This window comes from Nycticebus coucang, chromosome 10 (assembly GCF_027406575.1).
Source record: "Nycticebus coucang isolate mNycCou1 chromosome 10, mNycCou1.pri, whole genome shotgun sequence".
NCBI lineage: Eukaryota > Metazoa > Chordata > Mammalia > Primates > Lorisidae > Nycticebus > Nycticebus coucang.
Genome location: NC_069789.1, coordinates 19,263,625 through 19,288,958, shown reverse-complemented (window position 1 = coordinate 19,288,958; position 25,334 = coordinate 19,263,625). Strand labels below are relative to the sequence as shown.

General features: G+C 40.0%; 1 pseudogene; it reads left to right on the top strand.

Moving 5' to 3' along the window:
- Positions 1 to 1,676: 1,676 nt before the first annotated feature.
- Positions 1,677 to 23,600, top strand: LOC128596358 (40S ribosomal protein S26-like; annotated as a pseudogene).
- Positions 23,601 to 25,334: the final 1,734 nt, after the last annotated feature.

Here is a 25,334-nt window from a genome sequence, read left to right as displayed (position 1 = left end):
AGTGGTCAGATTCACAGAAACAGAAAGTAGAATGGTGTTTGCAAGGGGATGGGGAGAGCGGGAAATGGAGTGTTACTACTGTTTGATGGGTATGGTGTTCTTGTTTTGCAGGATGAAAAAGATCGGAAATCTGTTGCACAGTAATATGAATGCACATAGCTCTACTGAACTGCACTGTTAGAAAGGGTTTGGATGTCCAATTGTATGTTATGTGTTTTTTTTTGTTTTCTACCACAATTAAAAGTAAGTACAACTTAAAAATGGCCCAAACCCCACCAACAAAAAGAACATAAGGAATATTTTTCGTACATACTTTTACCGTAATATAAGACCATGTGGAATTGTGGCATTTATCTTGTAATAGAATTCACAGGTAAGGTAATGGGTCTTAAGCTGTTAGGAGTTTGTTCTAGTTTTCTGTACTGACATGCCTCCTGGTGCCCTGGAGATTGTTAATAGTCCCATTTCTATTCCCCATCCCCCCTGCACTGGTTTAACTGTTACATTTAGCTCTGTGGCTTAATTAAAAAAAGAGTTACAGACTACATCCAAAGCAAAATATTGATAATTCTCAGTAACAAAGAAAAATCCCCCAAATTTAAAGATTTTATTTATTTGTAAAATTCCATGAAGTGAGGGTGAGACTTGAGGCAGGCTTTCATTCTTCCATTCAGTCCTCATAGAATATAGGCTTCTCATTTTGACCACTTACCTGCAAATAAATACCTTTTGAGGGTTCACTAAAGAATTCTGACTTATTAGAAATAATTAGTAGAAATGTTTTATCTAAATCTTACCATTCTCAAAATCAAATCACCTTTGTCTCTGACTTTTCTCCATCAGCTTCCGTTCCCAGTATTCTCTTTTGTTTCTCCTCCAAAATGTCTAAGGTGTTTATATACCCAATAGAATTTGTTGAATCCTGTATCATCACATGCCAGTTGATTGAAAGATTTTTTTTTTTTTTTTGCAGTTTTTGGCAAGGGCTGGGTTTGAACCCACTGCCTCCAGCATATGGGGCCGTTGCCCTGATTGAAAGATCTTTGAGAACAGTGGCCATATTTTATATCTTTACTATGACTCTGGTGCCACCAGTGTTCAGAGCACTGTCATTTGATCATACTGTTATGTCTGTGTCAACTATGAGTAGCACCCACTTTTACTTCCCAAAGTATTGCAGTTTATTTATAAGCTTTGTATATGAGAGGGATATTAGCCTGGCTTTATACAGTGGGGGATGGGATCTGCGGAGTGTTCCTTCCAAAGATGTTAGTCGCAGTCCTAGTTGTCACATCACCACCAATCCATGCGTTCAACTCCCTTGGTGCTTCTGTTCCTGACCGTCCCAGTGTTCAGTGCTTCCAACCAGCTTGCTTCCCGTCGCTTTCCACACACTGATTCTCCATAGGCTGAGGTGTCACCTTTGCATGATGATAACTCATTTTCCACTTATCCATCACCTTTCCATCTTCCCAAAGTGGGTAAGTGTGTTGACCTTTTTATCTTTGTGCATTTATGCTGTTGGTTTGTTTATTAATTAGTTCATTAAAAAAATACTCCTTTGCTGTCACGTTGGTATGATGTGGAGGGAGAGGAGATAAATTTGTATTTTCTATTCATGTTTAACTGACTACCTCACTGTACCTTTATTGTGAAAGCCAAGTTTAACCCTGAGAATGGCCTATTCAGAGAAAAGTGGCATGGCTGCAGAGTTCAGAAATGAGGAGTGGCAGGTAGTGAGATTTTACTGGGATTCCTTTGTCCTGTCAAGGATTTTGTACTAAATTCAGAAAGCAATGCCGAGCTACTGGAGAAATTTAATCAGAGGTGCTTATGCCCACAACACCAGAAGATCTGGTTTCTCTCATCTTTGAACTGACACTGGATTTTTGGTCTCCGGCCCTGCACAATCCGACAGAACTCTCCAAAATCATGGCCGTGTTCTCTGTCTGCACTGGCATGGTAGCCACACTACATGTGGCTACATGTGGCCACTAAGTACTTAAATGTGGCAGGTAAAGCTGAGAAAATAAACTTTTGATTTTACATAATTTAATAACTTAAATTTAAATAGCCACATGAAAGTAGCATCTTTAGAATTAGACAGAACAGCTCTTGCTTTTAGGATTTGACTTTATCATTTCCTAAATATTTCATTTGTGTCTGTGTTATCATCCCAAACAGAGTCTAAGACCCTAAAGTCAGCGACCTTTAATTGTCATCTCAATCACACCTGGCACTGAGCTGAGCTGTAAAGGAGATTCCTCCCTGGTCGGGACTCCCAGGGAAATGCTCTGAGCTGGGAATCAGGACTTCTGGTCTGGTCCTGCCACTAACGAGCTAAGTGACTTTAGAAAAAAATATTAATTCACTGAATTACAATCATGAATTCAAGAAAGGCTTATCAACTGGGTTCCAAATTATTTGTTATAAATAATAGTGTCAAAGTTTGCAATTATATTACCTTATCAGTAAATACAAAGAGTTGTGTGTCTTAACTTTATGCTTCAATTGAATTGGAGAGAAATACTTGGGAAAAGGTTGAACTAGGCTTACAAAGGTTTAACAAGGTATCTGCACGTTGTATTGCCCCCTTCAGGGAGCCTTACCACCTGGGTGCCTCAGCACTAGCTGAAGAATTTCTTTCTTTCTTTTTTTTTTTTATTAAGTCAAATACACATAGATCCATTGAATACATTCATGCATATGTGGGGTACAATGTGCTGATTTTTTTTTGGTATTCAATCTGACGTGGTTAGAGCAAACCAATCAACACAGCTTTCACCTCATTTACTTGATTATTGTGCCAAAACATCTATGTTCTACACTGACAGATTTGACTTGTACCCTTGCCATATGCTCCATAGGTGTGGTCCCGCCTTTTACCCTCCCTCTGTCAAACCTTCCCCCTCCCCTCCCTTCCCACTCCATTTGTCTCCTTCATCTTGGGCTATAGTTGTGTTCTATCTTACATAAGAAAGTGTGAGTAAATAGAAGTAGGTTTCATAAAAGTACTGAGTACATTGGATACATTTTCCTCAATTCTTGAGACATTTTACTCCGGAGAATATGATCCTATTTCACTATGGGCAAGAGACCTGAACAGAAGCTTCTCCGAAGAAGAAAGGCGCATGGTCTACAGACACATGAAAAAATGCTAGTCTTCTTTAATCATCAGAGAAATGCAAATCAAAACCACCTTCAGATACCATCTAACTCCAGTAAGAGTAGCCCATATAACAAAATCCCAAAACTACAGATGTTGGCGTGGATGTGGAGAAAAGGGAACACTTCAGCACTGCTGGTGGGAATGCAAGCTAATACATTCGTTTTGGAAAGAAGTTTGGAGAACACTCAGGGATCTAAAAATTGACCTGCTGTTGGATCCTGCGATTCCTCTACTAGGAGTATGTCCAAAAGACAAAAAAACCCTTTGCAAAAAAGATATTTGCACCAGATTATTCATTGCAGCTCAATTCATAATAGCCAAATCATGGAAGAAGCCCAAGAGCCCATCGACCCATGAATGGATTAATAAATTGTGGTATATGTATACCATGGAATACCATGCAGCCTTAAAAAAGATGAAGAATTTCTTAAGCACTGGCCAAAGTTCTGTGTACCAAACAGTCTCAATACCCTGAAAATGTGGATTTGCCTGGGCTGGCGTCTTTTGATATGCAAAGAAGGGACTTCCACCTAGTGTGTTAATCGGGTGATGGAGGAGGAGTTTGAGTTTTTATTTGATCCATAGAAACAGCATAAACACTGATATGTGTGGTACGGACAGATGCTGAAAGATATTTAGAAAGACCGTGGAGCCTGAGAGCAGCAGAAACGATGACTACAGAAATCAGCAAGGAAAGGGGAGAATAGTAGAGACAAATGAGTGGAAACTGGGAGCAGCTGAGTGTCTGTAACCATCAATCAAGTCTTAGGGTAGGAGCAGAGCTCATCTGGGATGAAAGAGCCTTCAAGATAACCTGGGGGCTTTCATATGAAAGCTATAACCCAGTTATAACCTAAGAATATGAGGAAGGGGGAGAGGGAAGGGAGGGAGGGGGGAGGATGGGCAGAGGGAGGGTAATTGGTGGGATTACACCTACGATGCATCTTACAAGGGTACATGTGAAACTTACTGAATGTAGAATATAAATGTCTTAACACAATAACTGAGAAAATGCCAGGAAGGCTATGTTAACCAGTGTGATGAAAATATGTCAAATGGTCTATAAAACCAGTGTATGGTGCCTCATGATCGCATTAATGTACACAGCTATGATTTAATAAAAAAAAAAAAAAGATAACCTGGTGGCCAAATTTGCTCCTAAATGACCTAATAATACCTGGTGTCCTTGGAAGCCTGGTTGTGCCACTGTACTTCTAACTTCCCTGATGTCCTTTCCTTGAGGTGATCCACGGACTCCTACCTTGAGTAACCTAAGTACCTCACCCTTCCCCGGCATGCTAAAAAAAGCTGAATACAGAAATAAATGCTGACTTAGTCTCTCTGGGCTCACTCACATTAGTCCCAACATTTTGGGGCTGAGCCAGATGACCTTCAAAGCTCTTTTCAGCTGTCATTTTCCTTTTGACACAAGATTGTATTGAAGCAAAGTGGATCATTCTCACAGCAGTGCGTTAAGAACATGAAAGAAAGAGGGGTCATCACAGTCCAGAGATGTCAGGAAAGCTTTGTGGAGGGGTCACTGGAATAAGGATGCCACCAAGACCTCTAGCCACTTCTCAATTTGACAGAGCTCAGTTGAAGTGTACCGCAGATGTCTGCTAGTTCAATCCTTTTGTTTGCCTGTCTCTGTGTAATAATGTTTTCTAAATATGTGGGGCTTTTCTCAGTTATAAGTACATATTTATTGGAGAGAAAAATAAGATGATTAAAGTCAAGTCATAATTACTCTCAGTACCTACAGATAGTAACTGTTAACAAATTCAACTATTTCTCTCCTCTGTATATTATTTTCATCTAACATTGCATCATGAACATTTTTCTGTAAATAAAAATTTTATGACAATTCAATTTTAATAACATATATCATATGGATATGCAAAATGTGTTAATGGACTGTTTTCAAAGTTTCTCTAATTTCACAATGTTTTAAAGAATGCCTTGAAGAATATACTTATATATAAACTCCTGTGTACATCTCTGATGCTTTTTTTGGTTGAGCTACTAAAACAGATGTTTTAGTCTGTTCAGGGTGTTATAACATAATACCACAGCCCAGGTGACTTAGAAACAATAATAATTTAATTCTTACACTTCTAGAAGCTGGGAAGCCCAAGGTCAAAGTGGTGGCATACTCTATTATCTCGTGAGGGCCTGCGCCAGCCTACAGATAGCCATCTTATCTATCACTAAGTCCCCTTGGTGGAAGGGGCAAAGGAATCCACCCTCCAGGGCCTATTTTTTGGGAGGGCTGGGGGGGGGACAAGAGTCTCATTCATTAGCCCTGGGTAGAGTGCCATGGTGTCATAGCTCATAGCAACCTCAAACTCTTGGACTCAAGAGATCCTCTTGCCTCGGCCTCCCAAGTAGCTGGGACTACAGGCGCCTGCCGTAATGACTGGGTGTGTATTTTTAGAGACAGAATCTAGCTCCTACTCAGGCTGGTCTCAAACTCCTGAGCTCAAACAACCCACTTGCCTGCCTTAGCCTCCCAGAACACTAGGATTACAGGCATGAGCCTCCACACCTGGCCTCAGGACCTCTTTTACAAGGGCACTAATACCATTCATGGGGGCTCTACCCTCATGACCTTATCATCTCTGGAAGTTCCCACCTTCTAATACCATTACAGTGGGGCTTAAGACATCAACATATTAAAAAAAAAGCTTCAACATAAAAATTGGGGGGGGGGGAATAAATACATTCATTCAATAGCAAAAGAATTTTGAACATTTATACAAGACTTTTCACACTCCCTCTTAAACTATCTCCCAGAAAACTTACACCTTGTCTGTTTGCTCTAAAACTTTTGTCCAATTGATATGTGAATATTAAATCTTGTTTTCATTTTCATTTCTTTGATAATTAATGCATTGATCCTATTTTCATGTATTTAATGGGCCTACAAATTTCTCTTTTTGTGAATTGCCTCTTCAAATCATTTTAGAAAATAGTTCCTCTATTTTCTAGTGTGGTAGGAACTTGCTCTTAGATCTAGCTATTGCTTATCAGAGAGATAAGAGAAGTTTTATTTTCTTTCAGATAAAGGCTATTAATTAGCCTAGATATCTACCCCAATTATTAGGTAAATGTTTAGCAAATGGTTGTCAAGTCCTCCATGTGAGAACAAATTACTATGAATCCTGAGGACATATATGTGATGAATCGTATCTACTGGACTGTAGAAAAAGGTCAGATTTCTTTTTGTAAGCTCATTAGCATACTATCTGTGATGTGTATCATGGTCTGTTTTAATTCTTATTTAGTAATAAATTTGTTACCTTTATTTTCTAAATTTGTGGAGAAAATTTCCCAGGATGAGCATGAGACTTTTATTTTTCATTTTTCCCCCAAATCAAAGCACATGGTCCAAATTGTTTTTGAGTTTTGTTTCTGTTCTGTGTTTTTTGTGTTAATTAATGGACAGATATTTATATCTGGATATTTTATATCCACATCTATCAATTTTTTCTTTATGTTTTATTTCTGTGCTTTTACTCTCAGTTCTTCCTAGCCTAAGAGGAGGTATTTATATTTTTCACTAATTTTTTCTTTGTCTTTTAATGTTTTACCATTAGATACTATTAAGCCAATAGGAATTCCTTTTGCTGTTTGGGGTGAGGTATATATAATATTGTGCTTCCCCCTAACCCCCAAATAACATACCAATTATCAGACACATATTTAACCTCTTCATTAGGAAGATTATACCTATTTTTAAGGGTCTGGTGAGGGATGTAAAAAGGGCAATGGCATTCAATCAGGCAGCATAGCCCTTTAACCCAGCTACCATGGTCTGAATATTTGTGTTCTCTCCAAATTCATATGCTGAAACCTAATCCCCAAAGTGACCGTATTAAGAGGCAGGGCATTTTGGAGGTGAGTAGGTCATGAGAGTACAGCCCTCATGAATGAGATCAGTGCCCTTCTATTTTTTTTTTTTTTTTTTGAGACACAGTCTTATTATGTCACCCTCAGTAGAGTGGTAAAGTGCCTTAGCATCACAGCTCACAGCAACCTCAAACTCTTGGGCTTAAGTGATTCTCTTACCTCAGCCTCCCAAGTAGCTGGGACTACAGTTGCCTGCCACAATGCCTGGCTATTTTGTTGTTGTCGTTGCAGTTTTCATTGTTGTTTAGCAGGCCTGGGACAGGTTTGAACCTGCCGGTCTGGGTGTATGTGATTGGCCTCAAGTGTGAGCTAGGGGCACCAAACCTAAATGCACCTATAGGTGCAGTGAGAAGGCACCATCTATGAAGCAAAGCAAGTCATTAAATCTGTGGGTCCCTTGATCTTGGACTTCCTACCCACCACAACTGTCAGCAGTACATTTCTATTGTTTATAAAGACCCAGTCTAGGGAATTTTGCTATAACATCACAAATGGACCAAGATATCAGCTAAGACAACAACTTCCAAATGTGTACTATTCTCGCTCAGGAACAAACCCAGCCACTAGGCAGTCATATAAAATGGTAAGTTTGTCACCTTGCACCTCAGTTTTCTTGTCTATAAAATAAAATTTTCTTCCCTACAGAAATTCCTTTCATAGGGAATCCCTGAAGGATTGAATTAGTTAATACCTGTAAAGAGCTTAGACCAATGCCTGATACCAATAAGCACTAATAAAAATATTTGTTAATAATATTATAATCATCTCATGATTGATAAATATATTTAAGATGGAGGCATGTCTTCTGGAAAAGCTGTTGTTAAACCAATGACAGCATTCTAAGCATTAGCATGTTAAAAGAGAGGAGTGGTGTGCCTTGTGTCAATCTGTTAATCCCTGTGTCTGAGCCTCAGTTTCCTCATCTGCTAATTCCTCACAGATTTGTGATGACTTTGATGATTTTCCCAAGGGCTGTGAGGGGGGATCCACTTCAGGTCTCACTCACTGGCTCTCAGATGGCCGTCTTCAAGTACCCGTGCAGTTCTCCTACATGGCTTCTTGTACCCTAATTTCCCTTTTTTATAAGGACACCAGTATAATGCACCAGAGTCCACCTTAATAAATTTACTTGAACTTCATTAGCTCTTTAAAAGCTCTATTTCTAAATAAAATTCACATTCTGGGGATTAGGACTTCAACATGTGAATTTTAGGATACCCAATCTAACCCATAACACACTCTGCCCATGTGTGATGACCAGCAGGCATAACCATGGCCAGCAGTGCCCATGTGGGGTCACACACTCTGATACTCAAAAGGAAACACACTTAAAAGCAGAAGACTTGTAAGTATTACTAATTGAATTTTTTTAAAGGCTTCATTTTTGACTTGAAAAAAATGGCCTTTACTAGAAAAATAATCATTTAAATTAAAATTTTTTTCCTTCACATGGCCCATATCACAAAATCTCAAAACTGCAGATGCTGGCGTGGATGTGGAGAGAAGGGAACACTTTACACTCCTGGTGAGACTGCAAACTAATACAGCCTTTTTGGAAGGAAGTATGGGGAACCCTCAAAGAATTCAAGCTAGGCCTCCCATTTGATCCTGCAATCCCATTACTGGGCATCTACCCAGAAGGAAAAAGATCCTTTTATCATAAGGACACTTGCACTAGACTGTTTATCGCAGCTCAATTTACAATCACCAAAATGTGGAAACAGCCTAAATGCCCACCAACCCAGGAATGGATTAACAAGCTGTAGTATATGTATACCATGGAATACTATTCAGCCATTAAAAAAAATGGAGACTTTACAGCCTTTGTATTAACCTGGATGGAAGTGGAGCACATTATTCTTAGTAAAGCATCACAAGAATGGAGAAGCATGAATCCTATGTACTCAATTTTGATATGAGGACAATTAATGACATGGTGGGGGTGGGGGAAGGGGAGAGCAGAGAGAGAAAGAAGGAGGGAGTTCAGGAAAGGAAGAGCAGAGAGAGGGAAGGAGGGGCGGGGGTGGGGTCTTGGTGTGTGCCACACCTTTTGGGGGCAAGACACAATTGTAAGAGGGACTTTACCTAACAAATGCAATCAGTGTAATCTGGTTTCTTGTACCCTCAATGAATCCAACAATTAAAATAAAAGTTTGTAATTTCCCCTTTATAATAATATATTTTCTCCAATTTTAATATCAGGTATATCCAGATTAAGTGGAATGATTTTGAATTATTTCTTCTTTTTCTATTGTCTGTAAGATTTGGCATGATCTGTTTTTTTAAATTATCTTTTACTTTTATTTATAAATATTAGTTGTCTCTTCTTTGATACTTTGGGAGAAAAATAAGAAGAAGAGGTTAATCGATGACTCCATACTGAACCTCAGAGTCAAAGCATTCTATAATAGACATACTCTTATCTGACAATGTGAATGTTACTTTCTTTACATTATTATTATTATTATTATTGCTTAATATTTTGATGCAGCAATCATCTGATTTCTTTTCTGAATGTATTTATCTTTGTTAGTTCCTTACGAGGTTTTTGTTTCTAGTCCTTATCTTAAACATTGTTATTGTTATTAAATTTTAAGCCTTTTTCATTCTGTGAAGGCAAAAAGTGGAAACCTAATAAACACATGTATATGTAAAAAAATTTTTTTTCTTCACTTTTTTTAATCTGTTATTGAGGAAAAAGTTCTCAGACACATGAACCCTACATAAAATTTAGACGAAATTAGAAACCTTTCAAGCTAAAACCCTTAGTAAAACTGTTGTGTATTCAGGAAAACTATCTCATTCTTAACATGATTGATGTTAAGTTTATACGTCTGAGTAGATACTACTCATTATGGTAACAGACTGTGCTTGAATTTGCTTTACAAACACCAGAGCAAGGATGAATGTGAAAATAGTACTACAGATAAATTTTTTTTCTTCTAAAGGCAGCTGTAAATCACATAAAGGTCTTCATAATAATTGTAGCCTCTGGCAATGTGACTCAACAAAAATTCTATCAGTTCTACAGCACTTTGATGTCTGCTCCATGGCTTAACACATGAATTATTAGGGAGCTGCTGTGGGAATTAGTCATAGTCATGGACAGAAAAAGAAAAAGCTGTAGGTAGGCAGGAGCAATCTGCAGAACATTTTGTTTATTTGTACCAGGGGCTGCTCACAGTCCTCCCCCTCCCAGGGTTGATTTGGGACATCTATTCACATCATAAAAGGATGCAAACATAAGTTCATAAAATAGGAGAAAAAAGTGAAAACAGCTAAGGGACACAATGGAATGCACTTGACGGTCTGAGTGCACAAGAGGTGTGGGCTCATCTTTCTTCACTTTAAAGGATCTGAGCTTAAGATAATAGAGTAATTTTATCTGAAAGCAGACAGGCCTAGGTTGGAATTCTACTCCTGGCATTAATAGACTTTGAATAATCACTTAATTTCTCAGAGCCCAGGGGTGAATAATGTCAACCCTGCAGAAGTAATATGCCAACAGAAATGTTCCAACCTTGTGGGAGCAACCAATAATGCCCAGTCTGAATTCATGGGTCATCATCAGGAGGTAAGTGAGGCTAATAACAAAGGCAATGCTAATCATAATGACAATGATAATGGCGAACAACTCCAACATAAGATTGGCTCAAGGCCCTATGAGCTGCTCAAGCATTTGCACTTAAAAGTCTCAGCCTGCCCCATAGCAGGACTTTGCCACTCTACCTCCTTCCTGCCTCTGTGTTTGGTGGATGCTTAGTAGGAAACAGATGAATCTATTAAGACAATTTCCTCAACTAGGACAGGACAACCACAGTGCATTCCTTTTGGTTGGATAAACAAAAGGTTTAGTTTCTTCCAGGGTTGACGGAAGTGGAGCAAATATTGTTAACCAGAGAGGAACATCAGCATTAAAAAGTGGTTCTATTCACAGAAATCTTATCTTGCAATGCCAATTTGCAAACAAATTTTTCCCTATTTAGAATCGTCAGGAAGTAGATTGCTAGAAAAATTCCAAAGTATAGATCAAAGTTAATTAGCTATTTGAATGTTGTCCATAGATGAAACAAGCTATAATATAATTCTGATCACCAACTACACTGTGGTTTCTTTAAAGATGATCCTGGTTTTGCTGGTTCCACAGCCTCCTGGGAAAGAGGATTGTGAGTACATGAGGTAACTATTCCACCCTGCACATGCTTCTGTGTAGACATAGCAGGGAGTAGCTGGAAATTAAAATTCTCTCATTATCTCCTTAGGGGCTCAGCTAAAGTGAGGCAGCAGGAGCCATTTGGGTGGCTGCTAATACAGAAAATGCAGTCTCTAAAATAATCTAACATTAAACACTTTCAATAGAAAACAATGCACTTTCTCCAACACATTGTATTTCATCTTTCATTATTTGCTTCCAAGTTAATTCTGTATAATATAACCTTTATTTCTCAAATTTTTTCTCTGTAGGTAATTTGTAGTAGAGTTTGCTAATCACTGCATTGGCAGTAGTTCTTCATCCTGTAAGCCAGCACCCTATGGAACCTGTTGATCTTTGTTTTAAATATATACAATTCAAAACCATGTGTTGAGCTTCTACAGTCAAAGGACTGTGCCATAATGGAAAAGGTAAGGATGACTGAGACCCAGCTCGTGTCCTCTGGGATATCAAACATCTTTCCAGAGGGAAGATGGAATTAATCCCAACAGTGCAGGGGGTGGGGCGTCTCTGGAATCGTTCTTGAAAATAGTAGTACTTGAGTTAAAATTTGAAGGATGAAGTTGTTACTGGAATATCTTTCTTTAGTAGGTCCTTGGTCTTGGGGATTCGAAGAATGAACCCACAGACCACAAATAGGTAAAAGATAAGATAAACAGAAAGGAGTAAAAAAGGAGTAAAAAACTCCGAGCTTCTGGCAAAGGGCAAGACCCAAGTTGGAAGTCTCTTGCATGAGTCCTTTGTCTAAAGGTATATGTAGTATTAGGTCTTTGCAGTTTTTGTCTCAGGGAAGGAATTAGGGTTATGTGCTCCCTACTCAAGGTTAAACCACCCAAAACCTTTCACGCTGCTTCTTTCATGACCCTGCTAGAGTTCAGAGGGTGTATCTGGAAAGGGCAGCCTGTTTGTGCCTAGTGTTGAGGGTCTGATTTCTGAGCTCACCTGGTCCTAGAGAATGGAGAATCCCAGCCCTGAGTGGAAAACCCTGTATCAAAATAGTCATTCTAAACTGAAGCTACAGATTGAACAAAAACCAAGGAGTGAAAAGGGCTCATGAATGAAATGATTTAAACCATACTGTTCATGAATCATCATCACCTTGTGTGCTTGTGGCTGGGATCCCTGAAACAAGAGGCAGATCAATAACAACAAAAGCCCCCCAAGGACTTTATTAGCATGTATCGCTTATATACACAAGGGAGATAACCAGGAAATAAGTAGTTCTCAAGGAAGTGGCATAAAACTGGTTTATATAACATCTTCACAAAGAACCATAAATTTCTGAAGAAGAAATAAGACAAAAGAAAGGGACCTTGAGTTCTTTAGGAGTGGCAAATTATTAGAAGGCAGATATATGGTAGATAGAGGTAGGTTAGGAATATTTGTTATGTAAATTCCTCCGGTGCTGTCTATTGGGCTGATAAGGACCTATCTTCAGTGATCCATCTTTGTCCTTCCTGATAGATAGGACAGAGAGGAGGTATACCTTCATAATTTATGTCCTACTTTTAGGCAATTAGGAAGAAAGCAGAGAGCTTTTCTTGTATCTACTTTTTCTCAATTGCCTTCGGTTCAAAATAGTCCTTATGCCAAACTGGCATATTCCATTTGTAGAAGACAAAGGGAAAGATTCTTTTTGTCTCCCCCGACCCCCCATTTTTTTTACTGTTGGGGATTCATTGAGGGTACAAGAAACCAGGCTACATTGATTGCTTTTGTTAAGTAAAGTCCCTCTTATAATTGTGTCCCACCCCCAAAAGGTGTGTCACACACCAAGACCCCCACCCCCTTCTTCCCAAATTCTTATGGTCTTCTGAAGGTTCACTGAAAAACCAACTTGCAAAGGGAAAATTAACTGGAAATAAAGGCATACAAATTTATATACGTGGGAACCATCAGTATGAAGACCCAAAGATACTGAGAGGTTATTCCAAGACATGAATAAGAGGAAATAGAGTCCAGGTTCTATGTGGGCGATGTGGCCTTTATTCACTTAGTCACAAGTGGACTGAGTTCAAAAAGGAAGTTAACACATGGGTTAAGGTGAGGTGGGAATATAAGGGTTCGTGGGGTGGAGACTGGTGCACTCATTCCTGAGTAGGACTTGTGCACTTGTTTCTGTGCTCCTGCACCCAGTTCTATTTGGGGTGGGTCCCTGTGCTTGGCCCTATCATCCCTGTCTTTTTAGTTTATTATAAGGAAGTGGAGTGTTGGGCATGGGATCTCTTTGACTGCTTCCTGCAATTTGAGAGTTGGCTTAGGCTGCCTATAAGGGGAAAAAAGGAAGGAGGGGAAAGGAGGTGGTGTTTAGAGGAGCACTCTTGGGTCTTCAGTCTGAATTGATTGATATCTGCATAGGGCAAGTATATGAGCAGTTGTTTTTTGGGTGACTGCTTGATCAATAAATCAGAAGATTAGGCAGAGGACTACTGGTCTGAAACTGAGAATGAGAAAGATTATAATTAGTGGCCCTAAAATATGAAGTAACCAAGGAGGCCAGAAATCAAATAAGGATAAGGCATTAGGTTTGTTTATCTCTGTTTGATTCCTCCTAGGAGTTCTTTTTCTTTTCTTTTCTTTTTTTTTTTTTTTTGAGACAGAGCCTCAAGCTGTCAACCCGGGTAGAGTGCTGTGGCATCACAGCTCACAGCAACCTCCAACTCCTGGGCTCAAGTGATTCTCCTGCCTCTGCCTCCCCAGTAGCTGGGACTATAGGTGCCTGCCACAATGCCTGTCTATTTTTTGGGGTTGCAGCTGTCATTGTTGTTTGGCAGGCCCAGGCCTGGGCTGGCTGGATTCAAACCCACCAGCTCAGGTGTATGTGGCTGGCACCTTAGCTGCTTGAGCCACAGGCACCGAGCCCATTCTCAGAGTTCTTTTACTCTGCCTGTGATTATTCCTGACTGGTTGACAAAGAAACAACATCCATCTCCCAGAAAAATGCATGTGCCTCCTTTTTTTGATCATTCTTTGTGAAGATGTTATATAAACCAGAGTTTTATGCCACTTCCTTGAGAACTACTTTTTTTTTTCTGCTGTAAGTAAATCTAAGGCTCGGCAATTTTTGAAGACTACTGCTGCTGAAGAATTAATTGGGGTTATAGGGTGACTAAAGAGTTGGCTACTCTTTCCATATCTTTGTTGAGTTCTAGGGAAAGTTGGTGGTAAAAGTGAGTTGATATATGAAAAGCCATGGAGGTGCTGTAGAGAATGGTGTGAGGGCCTGTCCAGTGAGGGGATAGGGTCCTATGGGCCAAGGGAGATTTGAGGAAAACTTGTCCTGCCAATTGGTCTCTGACTTTCTCTGCTAAGGGTTAGGGTAAGAGCTAGTTTATTGTTTCTCTAAATTCACCCCTGGTTTCCTGGAGGATGGGAAAATAGTTTCCTATGATGGAGTCTGGAGAGGGTCCAGAGCCTAGAATAATAGTTCTGCCATACATTATTTCAAAAGGGCTGTAAAAGAAGGGTTTGCGAGGGGTAGAGCAAATGAGGAGTAAAGCAATGGGGAGGAGCTTAATCCAATCTTTTTTGCGTTGGAGCACTAATTTGGTGAGATATTGTTTAAGGATGTTGCCCATTTGTTCTACTTTCCCTGATGATTTGGGGCCTGTAAGGCACACTTAAGTGCCACTGGACTCCTAGGGTTTATGATGTTTGGGAGGTGATCTAGCTAATGAAAGCTGGGCTGTTGTAACTCTGAATGGAATTGGAGAGGCTGAATCTAGGAATAATGTTGTAGAGGAGGGTGGAGATAACTTCATGGGTTTTCTCACCTGCCATGGGGAAGGCTTCAAACCACCCTGAGAAGGTATCAACCCAAACAACAAGTTTATATTTTCATACAAGAGGCACATGGGTGAAGTTAATCTGCCAGTCTTGTCTGGGAATTGGCCCTGGGGCCCAGTTATTGAAAACTTTGAAGGCCAGGTTGATGAGATCTCATTGTGGGGGTCTGAGGGCCATGGGGGGGATTTTTGGAGCTTTTTCCAGATGTCAGGTGCAGACTGGGAGATAAAATGCAGGTTGATAATGAGCCTGCCCTCACTGCTCTCCGGTGACAGGGCAGTATAGCGGTGGAGGGCATCTTTAAGACGGGCTAAAAACTGGGCAGGATTTTCAACCTGTTTCTGGGTTATTTCTTTCACATTGTTATAATCGATGACCTCAGGGGCTGCTTTTTTAAGTACCTCTCAGAGAAACTGAACCATGTGGTTTTAGTCAGAGAAACTGAAACTCCAAGAGTGTCAGTTTGGTAATTCCAATTGGGGTATTCCCAGGAGATAGCCCTAGCACTAGCAGGGCTTTGTCTGTTCTGTGTAGATCTTCAGTGTGGACCTGGGCCTAGGCCCACACCTGCTCCCTCTCCTCTGAAGTTAGGGTAGAGGTGTGAATGCCAGGTCAGACCACATGATTGGGTTACATATCTGAATTTCTGAGTGTTTTGTAGGATCTGTGGAGAATGAACCTAGTTTCTGCATTATGTGGGACAGGTCTGAGAGAAAAGGGGACATGAACTCTGATGATACCTTCTGTTCCCGCAACTTCCTGGAGGGGGCACAGAGGTTGTGGTGATCCAGAAGTGCAAGATCCAAAGGCATGGCCAGATCCAGCATGAGATGGGGAAGTTAGGTCTGCCATTTTTCCCTTCCCACCCAGGGGTGGTGGAAGGCGGGTGGGGGGCAGTAGAGAGAGGGGGGATGGGGTGGAATTCTGAGGGTAGGGAGGAGACTAAGGTGGGGGAGACTGTGGGGAGCAAAAGGGGGAGGATTGTCTGCTGGGTCAAAGGAAGATTGTAGATAATTGGGAGATTTGGGGGGTTCAGGGAGGGCTGGCTTGGCCTCTGGAAGGAATCTTGTGAAGTTTCACAAGATGAACACGCAGAAGGAATGTTTTGGAAGAGGAGGAAGACCTGGATGTGAGGATCTCTGACCACTGCCCAATTCCCTACAGTAATTGTTGAGGTCAGAGAGGAAGGAAAGGTCAAAGGCCATTTTCAGGCCATTGTGAGCCATTGTCTAGTTTGTACATAGGCCAAGCAGTATTATAGAAAAACATGAGGTTATGTCAAACGATCTGTGAACCAAGTGTATGGTGCCCCATGATCATACTAATGTACACAGCTATGATTTAATTAAAAAAAAAAAGAAAAAGATGAGGTGTTTAGGTTTAAGGTCAGGATAAAGGCAGTGGTTCTCAACCTGTGGGTTGTGACCCCTTTGTTGAATTTGTAACAACACGGCAATTAGGAAGGTTGAGAACCACTGGTGTAGAGACTTGAGGTGAGTTAAGAGGCAGCTTAAAGGTGAAGAAGGGAGAATCTGTGACTGCGCAGTCCCCATATCGGAAACTGGAGGTAGACAAGTGATGAGGTTAAAGCAAAGATAAAAAGAGAAGTTACAAGGAGGAGGAAGTGGCTGAGGCTGGGACTGGGGAGGTTACCAGGCACCCCCCATGGACCTTTAACCAGCCCAAAACCAGGCCCAGGGCAGGGGTCCCCATGCACTAGGCACTGGATGGTCAAGTCTGACTACCCGGGTTAGTACGTGACTGGTGCCAGCTTTGGGACGCATTAACTACCAGAGTTTTTGGCCCAGAAATGGAGGAAGAGGGAGAGAGGAGTAGTGTGGGCAACATGGCCTTTATTCAATCAGGTGTGTGTGGGCTGAGTTTGAAAAGGAAGTTAGCACGTGGGTTAAGGCAGGGTGGGAATGTAAAAGTTTGGGGGGTGGGGATTGGTGCACTCATTCCGTTCTGAAGAGGATTTGTGCGCTCGTTTCCGTGTCCCTATGCTTGCTTCTATTTGGGGCAGGTCCCTGCACTTAGCCCTATCAGATAGATACAGGGAAAATTGTCCATATTTTTTGCTTAGGCTTCACAAAGTACGGGAAACTGCGTGGAAAAATGATTGGACATAAAGGGTATAATCTAAAGCTAATAGACTGAGTGGGTAAATGCTGCAAAGCCTCTCAGTCTGGTTCTTCTTGGCCTGTCTGAGCTGCATTCCTGCCTCTGGGTATGGGGCAGGGCCTCTCTGGAATAGGAGTTTATGATCTACAGTCAAACAAGTTAGGTCAGAAAATTTCTTTATGTCCAGTTCATATGCAAAAAGGCAGAGGAAAAGTGAGAGTAATACTTTGAGGTTTTATGGCTGGCTTTAGGGAAAAGGAGTGCTAGTTTCCATGAGCTGCCTGATGAAAGAGAGATTCTAACTTCTCTGGCTAGCCTTGGGGGAGAAGGGGACTGAAAGACAGGAGGGCAGGAGAAAGTCAGAGAGATACTCTTATGTCTGTTGCTTCTTAGACCTTCATTTTGGGTATTATTTTCTGAGCTTCAGCATGCTACCCTTTAAATGCCATCATACTCAGTTTTAATTTTGTTCTGAAAAAAAGCTTAAATCAACCAACCACACAATGTAACAAAAACTTCAACTAATGTGGGTGTCTGCTCATACTGATCAAACAACAAAATGTCAACATGATGTGTATGATTACTAGGAACTGTGCAAATGTACAACATCTTCATTAATATTAGTCTGTTCTCACTTTGGCTACTCCTGAAGTCTTCTATAGAGAGAATCTCTGCCCTGGACAGGTTCTGACACAGATTATATACAGGAAATGTACTCCAGGTCCTAGATCTCCAGGATTCTTCTCTACTGTGATAAGCTAGGGTAGTGTACGTAAGTGTTAGCAAGATGTTCTCCAATCACGCCCCAATGATAAATGCTTTTCTACCCCAGGACACAAGAGAGAATAGGAACAGGGCATTCTGGTGGCCTGGCTGGATGGAAAGCAGGGCTAGTTTCATCAGTGGAATGAGATAGGGAAGAATTAAAAAAATACTATCAGATTTGTTCTTGTGGAACCAAAATTCTAATTGTTTTATATCACATAGGAAATATGTATTTTTTTAGCCTGTAATTCTCAAACCCTAATGTTTCATGTTTTTATCACTAGGAACCAGGCTATTTCCTGGTGTTTCATGTCAGCAATATTTATATACACATAAGCAGGAACAGAAAAATATGGAATCATTTTAGACTCCAGAATAAGAGAGCTGATTTTTCTCTTACTTGTTCTATAGACAATACATTCCATTTCTATTTTCTTTTTATTGCCTCAACTTCAGGCCAATAAATGTCATTTTCTCATGGCTAAAATCACAAAGTGAGTACAAGCATCAGGCTTCCAGGCCCCAAAATGTACTGAATGTCATCACGTTGGCCACCTCATGATATCACAGCCAGATACAATATTATGTTCCATTATAAGAAATGATTAACACCCATTTTTACCTCTTTTTTATTAGTAATTTACTTTAGTATGATTCCTGTTTTTTTTTTTTTTTTTCTTTTTTTTGAGACAGTCCCACTTTGTCATCCTCGGTAGAATGGTGTGGTGTCATAGCTCCCAGCAACCTCAAACTCTTGAGTTCAAGTGATCCTTTTGCCTCAGCCTCCCAAGTATTTGGGCCTACAGGCACCCACCACAATGCCTGGCTAGTTTTTCTGTTTTTAGTAGAGATGGGATCTTGCTTTTACTCAGGCTTGTCTCGAACTCCTGAGCTCAAGAAACTCACCATCCCCGGGCTCCTGTTAAGATTACAGGGGTGAGCCATTGTGCCTAACCTTTAGTATTATTCTCTACTTTTTAATAGAAGTGGAAATTACTATAAATGAAGCAATAAGGTTAACAACAACAACAACAAACCCTTACCACATTCATCTGTTTCAGACAGAACTGAAAAGTTCCTTGAAGACGGTTGGTGTTCAACACCCTCCTCACATTTCTGAGTATCTGATGCCCAGAGATAAGAGCCTGACCCAAGGTCACAGTGGGCATTTTTTAGTAGTTGTCAAACTAGAGGTAGGTGTGCTGTCACACTGACGTGAGCTGAGTGTGATGTGACACTGGTTTGAATAAGTGTTTTCAGGGTGATGTCAGAGGGGGGATTAGGAAGAGAGAGCTCTCTGCTAAGAGGGCAGAGAGTTGTTATTTTTAGTGTTTCAGTCCACTCAGTGGCTGAGGGAAGGAGCTGACTCAGGCAGCAGCACAGGGAGACGTGGAGGTCATGGATAAGCAGCAGAGGGAAGGCGTTTGCTCCGAAGGTCAGACACTGTGCCTCTGCCTCAAAACAAAGAGGCAAGCACCTTGCTGAGCAGCCTAGAACAGAAATAAACCCAAGGGCACACGGGGGCAGTGCTGAAAATAAACAGCATCCAGGTCCCCGGCTGTGGTCCAAAATCAGAGTCACCGGGGATTAAGAAGAGGTCTAGAGCTGCTGGGTGCCATGGATAGTTCAAAGGGTGAGGTGTTCAAAGCCACAGTCTACCGAAAGACAAAAATGCAGGGAAGTCAACATTATTAAGTACTCAGAGACTGGGATGATAGAAATTGGAACATAGAAAAAGATGAAAGATGGGTCTACCCAATGCTGCCTAGTAGGGTGTTCCTTGCTCGTGGCTAGAGACCACAACTTATGGAGCTCTTGCTTTGCCATACTCCAGAACAACCATATGAAGTAAGTAGCACAATGAAATTATTTGGTCTAAATGAGAACTCTAAAACACAGTGGGTTAAAGTACTTGTCTCAGCTCATGTCGACGAGCAGCGCTGGAATGAGATCCAAGCCTAGTCTGACTCCAGAGCCTCAGACACACCATGGTACTGACTCTCTGGTTCCACCAAGGTCTACTTGGGGGCAGGTGGTGCATGAGAAAAAAGTCTCTGTGATACCTCCATCCATGTATATAGCACTAGAAAGGCATGCAATCAAACCCAGTTTATTTAATTGAACAGGATTTGTAACAGGAAGATAGGAATTGGGGTGACAGTGTATAGGCAATCCTTGCTTCCAGAGGCTCAGCAAGCCTGAGTGTGGATAGTGAATGACAGTCACACTGGTCTGGGCGTGGAGAATGTCACCATGAGAAATGCATCGTCCCTGCTTCTCCAGTAGAGCTCCATCAACAGAACATTCCAAACCATGCTCAGAGAAAGGGAGTATCTTGCAAGTCTGGAAGAAAAACAAGGTGTGATTTTCATCCTGTTCCTCCTTCTCTCTTGAAAGGGAACGGGGCTGCAAAGAGCTCACTCATATTCTTGATTACTGTCAGTCCTGCAGGAAGCTCAGCCTCATGAGCTCTGCCTGGTGGTGGGGCAGAGTGGCTCAGCACTACCTCTAGCTGGACAGGAAATAATCCTGATCCTGCAGCTACATGTTGGGAAGTCCACACGCCCGCAAATCTAAGCTGCTTTCACCAACACCATTTACTCAGTAAAAATCCACCTGATATTTTGCTACATTTCTCTATTGGTTCAGAACTCTGGTGAGGAATAGAAGTACAGTAATAGTGTTCTCTCCCCATGAACTTAAGAAAGCTAACAGCAACAATAGGGAAATGATGTTTGACCATGAATACCACCCAGTAAAATGGCTGAGACGCCATTTACCTGGCAAGGGAAATGGAATGGCTCAAAGAATCCTAGCTGTAATTCAGCTTTGTCTGAATGATGACATGCTTACCCGGGATACAGAGGATCACATTCCAAAATGGTCCTTTTTTGTCACCTGTCTGTTAATCTTGACAGAATTCAACTCTCTTGTCCATTAGGCTGAGCACACATTAGGGTGAGTTTCTTACTTACTCAAGACAACAATTACCTGGGCCCTTCCTCTAACATTTTATTGTAAGAATCTTAATCCAATGACCAATAATATATCTTGACGTCTTCTTCAACATTCCTCTTGGGCACACTATTGTGTCTTCTGAAGTTGAACGCAAGCTGGCATTCCCCAACCTGCCAGAATTGCCATAGATGGTAGACTTCTCAATTCATATGACAGGGATAAGAGACAGAGGAGAGGGAATATTGTGCTTTATCAGTGCATTCACTACATTCTGTTTATCACAAAGTGATAAATTAGCCTAGTTTTCGAATCATGATTTACATACCATAAAATATAGATTTAAGTGTACATTTTGATGCATATTGACAAATGTAACCATAATGCAAAACAAGAGAGAAAGTATTTCCATTGCCTTTATAGTCAATCATCACTTCACTCACCTGACACAGAGGCAGCTTCTATTTTGATTTTTCTCACCATAGTTTAGTTTTGCTTGTTCTAGAACTTTGCATAAATAAAAACAAATCCTACATACTCCTTTGTGTAAAACTTCTTTCACTAATCATTAAGTTTTTTAGATTTATTCACCTTATTGTGTGTATTAGTAATGCATTCTTTTTTTTATAGCCAAGTAGCATCTCATTGTACGGCTATACCATAATTGCTGATCACTATGTGAGCATCCCCCGTTGTGGCTATTATTAATAAAGATGCTATGAATATTCATGTACAAGACTTTTTGTGGATAAATATTTCTTCCTCTTAGGAAAGGAATCAAATCGATTTATTATTGGGTATGTGCTTGTTAACTTTTTAAAAATCCGCCAAAGAATTTTTGAAGTGGTTTAAAAATTCTGTTAAGCAAATGAAAAGGCACTAGAAGAAAACATGCTTTATAGATATAATATCTAACAATGAATTTATGCAGAATGTATAAAGAACTTACACACTTCAATACTAAAAGGGCAAACAATCAAAATTTTTAAAATAAGCAGAAAATTTAAACAGGCAATTTACAAGAATGATATAAAATGTCTAATAAACATAGAAAAAGATGTTGAACATCATAATATTTTATGCTCTCTTGCCAGCAACCTGTGAGCCTGCCAGCTACTACACATTTTCGTCAACACTGGGCTTTGTCAGTCTTTTTAATTTTAGCGTGTACAAAGTGATATCTCATTGATAGTATTAATTTTCATTCCTGAAAACTAATGATGTTGGAAAAAAAAATAATGATGAAGATCTTTTCCTATGTTTATTAGACATTTTACATCATTCTTGTAAATTGCCTATTCAAATTTTCTGCTTATTTTTATTTATTTACTTTTTACTTTGGAATTATCTTTATTTTATTGTATTTTATTTTTATTAAGTCATATACATATAGATCCTGAATACATTTATGCATATGTGGGGTACAATGTGTTGATTTTTTTATACCATTTGATATGCTTACATCAAACTAATTAATATATCTTTCACCTCATTTACTTGATTATTGTGTTAAGACATTTATGTTCTACACTTGATAGATTTGACTTGCAATGTGCTCCATAGGTGTGGTCCCACCTTTTACCCTCCCTCTAGCAAAACCTCCTCCATCCCCTCCATACCCACTCCATTTCTCTCCTTCATCCTGGTCTATCACTATGATCTATCTTTCATAAGAAAGTGTGAGTAAATGTAAGTTGGTTTCATAGAAGTACTGAGTATGTTGGATACTTTTTCCTCCATTCTTAAGATACTTTACTCAAGAGAATATGTTCCAGGTCCCTCCATGTAAACATAAAAGAGGTAAAGTCTCCATCTTTTTTTTAAAGCTGCATAGTATTCCATGGTATACATATACCACAATTTATTGATCCATTCATGGGTTGATGGGCACTTGGGCTTCTTCCATGACTTGGCTATTATGAATTGAGCTGCAATGAATAATCTGGTGCAAATATCTTTTTTGCAAAGGGATTTTTTTGTCTTTTGGACATACTCCTAGTAGAGGAATCGCAGGATCCAACAGCAGGTCAATTTTTAGATACCTGAGTGTTCTCCAAACTTCTTTCCAAAAGGAACATATTAGCTTGCATTCTCACCAGCAGTGGAGAAGTGTTCCCTTTTCTCCACATCCACACCAACATCTGTAGTTTTGGGATTTTGTTATGAGGGCTACTCTTACTGGAGTTAGATGGTATCTCAGAGTGGTTTTGATTTGCATTTCTCTGATGATTAAAGAAGATGGAGCATTTTTTCATGTGTCTGTAGACCATGCGCCTGTCTTCTTTGGAGAAGCTGCTGTTCAGGTCTCTTGCCCATAGTGAAATGGGATCACTTGTTCTTTTCTTATTAATAAGTTTGAGTTCTCCAACGGTCGTGCCAAAAAGGGTCGTGGCCATGTGCAACCTATTCGCTGCACAAACTGCGCCCGATGCCTTCCCAAAGACAAAGCTATAAAGAAGTTCGTCATTCGGAACATAGTGGAGGCCGAGGCTGTGAGGGATATTTCTGAAGCGAGTGTCTTCGACACTTATGTGCTTCCCAAGCTCTATGTGCAAGGACCGAACACCTCCACCCAGATTTAGACCTGCAGGTGCTGCCCCAAGACCTCCACCAAAGCCCATGTAAGGAGTTGAGTTCTTGAGGACTGAGGAATAACTATCCTTTGGGAAAAAAATAAAATGGAAATTATACTTAAAAAAATAATAATAAGTGTGAGTTCTCTGTGGATTCCGGTTATCAGACCTTTGCCAGAAACATAATCTGCAAATATCCTCTCCCATTCTGAGGGCAGTCTATTTGCTTTACTTACTGTGTTCTTGGCAGTGCAGAAACTTTTTAGTTTGCTCAGATCCCATTAATGTATTTTTGGTATTGCTTCAATTGCTTTGGGGGTCCTCTTCATAAAGTGTTCTCCCAAGCCAATTTCTTCAACTGTTTCCCCTGCACTTTCTCCAAGAATCTTTATGGTTTCATGTCTTAGATTTAAATCTTTTATCCAGTGAGAGTCAATTTTTGTTAGAGGTGAAAAGTGTGGGTCCAGTTTCAGTCTTCTGCAAGTCACCAGCCAATTCACTTAGCACCATTTGTTAAATATGGAGTCTTTCCCCCAATTTAAGTTTTTGGTAGGCTTATCAAAGATCAAATGATGATAAGTGTCTGGATTCATCTCTTGGTTCTCAATTCTGTTCCATACATCTACCTCTCTATTTTTGTGCCAATACCATGCTGTTTTGATCACTATAGATTTATAGTATAGTCTGAAGTCTGTTAGTGGGATTCCACCTGATTTGTTTTTATTTTTGAGTAATGACTTGGCTATTTGAGGTTTTTTTCTGTTTACATATAAAATGAAGTACTAGTTTTTTCTGATCTTTAAAGTATGACAGAGGTGCTTTAATGGGGATTGCATTAAATCTATAGATTGCTTTGGGTAGTATGGCCATTTTAACAATGTTGATTCTTCCCAGCCATGAGCATGGTATGTTTTTCCATTTGTTGACATCTTTGCTATTTTTTTCTCAGAGTTTCATAGTTCTCTTTAAAGAGATCTTTCACGTCCTTTGTTAGGTACACTCCCAGATGTTTCATTTTCTTTGGCACTAATGGGACAGCTCAAGCAACTGGAAAAAGAAGAACATTTCAACCCCAAACCCAGCAGAAGAAAAGAAATAACCAAAAGTAGAGCAGAATTAAATGAAATTGAAAATAAAAGAATTATACAACAAATCAATGCATCAAAAAGTTGGTTTTTTGAAAAGGTCAATAAAATAGACAAAGCTTTAGCTAACCTAACCAAAAACAAAAGAGTAAAATCTCCAATTTCATCATTCAGAAATGACAGAGACAAGATAATCACAGACTTCACAGAAATTCAAAAAATACTTAATGAATATTACAAAAAAAATCTCTAGTCTCAGAAATATGAAAATCTGAAGGAAATGACCAATACTTGGAATCATGCCACCTTCCTAGACTTAGCCAAGAAGAAGTGGAAATGTTGAACAGGCCTATGTCAAGTTCTACAATAGCATCAACTATACACAATCTTCTCAAAAAGAAAAGCCAGGGACCAGATGGCTTCACATCTGAATTCTACCAAACCTTTAAAGAGAAACTAGTACCCATATTACTTAACCTTTTCCAAAACACAGAAAAAGAAGGAATACTACCCAACACATTCTATGAAGCAAACATCACCCTGATCCCCAAACCAGGAAAAGACCCAACAAGAAAAGAAAATTATAGACCAACATCTCTAATGAATATGGATGCAAAAATATTCAATAAGCTCCTAGCAAACAGAATCCATCAACACATCAAACAATCTATACACCACAACCAAGTGGGTTTTATCCTAGACTCTCAAGGCTGGTTCAATATACATAAATCTATGAATATAATACATTACATAAACAA